Source organism: Myotis daubentonii, chromosome X, assembly GCF_963259705.1.
Source record: "Myotis daubentonii chromosome X, mMyoDau2.1, whole genome shotgun sequence".
Lineage (NCBI taxonomy): Eukaryota > Metazoa > Chordata > Mammalia > Chiroptera > Vespertilionidae > Myotis > Myotis daubentonii.
In genome coordinates, this window is record NC_081861.1 from 17285349 (window position 1) to 17287314 (window position 1966).

Here is a 1966-nt window from a genome sequence, read left to right on the forward strand (position 1 = left end):
TGCATCTGATGGACAAGGCATCTGCGTCACCAGCCCTTTCCATGGGGCCTGGCAGCTGAGTGAGTGGGGATAGGAAGAAGGAGCCAACACTCTCTGCTCTCCCACCATCCCTGTCAGTGGGGTTCCAGGGCCCCAGGGGACGTTGGGGGGAGAGGTCAGCCCACAGACCATGAACACGGAGGGCTGATGCATGATGCTGATTGACATTCACACTTTTGGGTTCCCACAGGCCACGTGAGTCCCATGGATCTCAGAGGAGATGGAGTTCTCCTGCCTCTCCTGGCAGCCTTATGCAGGCTTGGTCTTAAATGGGGTCATGACTCTGGAGACTCATTGGCGACCCTACTGAGCCGCCACAGGAACGGCACCATCACCATCCACATTGCTCACAGGGACTGGGAAGAGCCCCCTGGCGGGACCTGCTGCTGGAGAGGCTGGGGTGGAACCCCATGCAGATTCAGGCTCTGCTCCCAAAGGGAGAAGTCTGGGAGAGGAGTGATCCCTGGCAAGGCCTGATACCCCGGCAGCAACCCACACCCCTCCAAGAGGACCCCCAGGACCTTGCTCAGGAATTTGGGGCTTGTTTTCTTTTCAACCTGTGGCAGTGGGGCTGTAGTTTGTGTAAGCAGCACACCTTCAAAGGGGCAGTTAGGGGCCCAGGCTGGGGTTCTGAGGGCCGAGTTCCTACGACCTGGGTGAACCCTTCTGTCGACACTGGGCCTCAGTTCCCATTGCTGATCCGAGAGGCAGGGACAGGTCCAAGTCTGCATGTGGTGTTGCCTGTATGCCCACATGTGTGTTTATGTGTGTACATGCATGTGTGTGTGAGTGACAGACCAGAGGACGCTGCACAGCACACAGAGAGGGTCAGGTGGCCTCCAGACTCAGGCTGTCTGCCTGACTTCACACACCTGCCCCACCCCCACAGCCCATAGCATCCTGGGCCTTTTCGTTCACCCCTCAGTGGTTGTGGTCCCACACCAGCTTCTTGCACCTGGTGAAGAGCTTGGGGTCTGATTGCCTGTGGGTTCCCCACAGCAGCTGGGGCCCTTCTGACCTGTAGGTGCTGCCCCCAGCAGCCAGGCTGGGACCTGCCCAGTAGTGACCAGGCTCTGTCCACTTCATTTCCCTCTCTCCTGGGCCTCACCCAGGGTTCCCTGAGCAGAGTTTGACACATCGGAAGTGCTCAGTCAGAGGGACACAGCTGACTCTGTGTCTCTTTGGTGAAATCAACTTAGCCTCTAGTGGGTATAACTCTGAATAACCCTTTTCTCTCAAGAGAAGCCCTTGGTTTATGGAAGGAAAAACATCTCAATGCTTCTCTCGTGGTTCCCAGGGCTCCTTGACTTTGGGGAATCTTTGCGGGCCCAGAAAATGTGCTCCTGAGGAGGTTGTGGAGCTGGAAAAGCAGGCTGTACTGACCAACCTGAAGCAGAAGTACCCAAGGGCACTTTCAAACCCCAGGTGCTTACTGGAGCCCATACCCAGGAAAGGGGGAAAGGATATCTTCCAGGTAGGCATCCCACAGCACCTGTCCCCTAGGGGCAGGAGGACTCCACAGGAAGGTCACCGAGAATCCAGCTGAATCATGACCATCAGTGGGCCATCATGCCGCGGATGTAGAACTGAACTGGCACCACCGTGGACAGCACTACCCACCACCTGCTGTTCAACTAAATAGATTTCTGTGCCCAGATGTAGGGGACTGTCCTTGTGGGATGCCTCCCTGGGCTCATTGACTGTGTCAAGGACTCTGACCTTTAGGGAAAAGGGAAAGCTGTCAGGAAATATCTTGGTGCTATTACTATTTTTGGTTCTGCTCAGTCCTGGGTTTTACAGAGAAAAACGCTTTCATAGAAGTGGTTATTGTTTGGGACGCCCATGTTTTTGTTCTGGTCAAACTCAGAGAACACTTCAGCAGCACCCAGGGTTCCTTGTGGGCGGTCTGGGAGCGGGCACTGAATGA

At 55.6% G+C, this 1966-nt stretch overlaps 1 pseudogene; it reads left to right on the forward strand.

Moving 5' to 3' along the window:
* Positions 1-259: 259 nt before the first annotated feature.
* LOC132223410 (protein EOLA1-like) lies at positions 260-1585 on the forward strand (annotated as a pseudogene).
* The last annotated feature ends 381 nt before the right edge of the window (positions 1586-1966 follow it).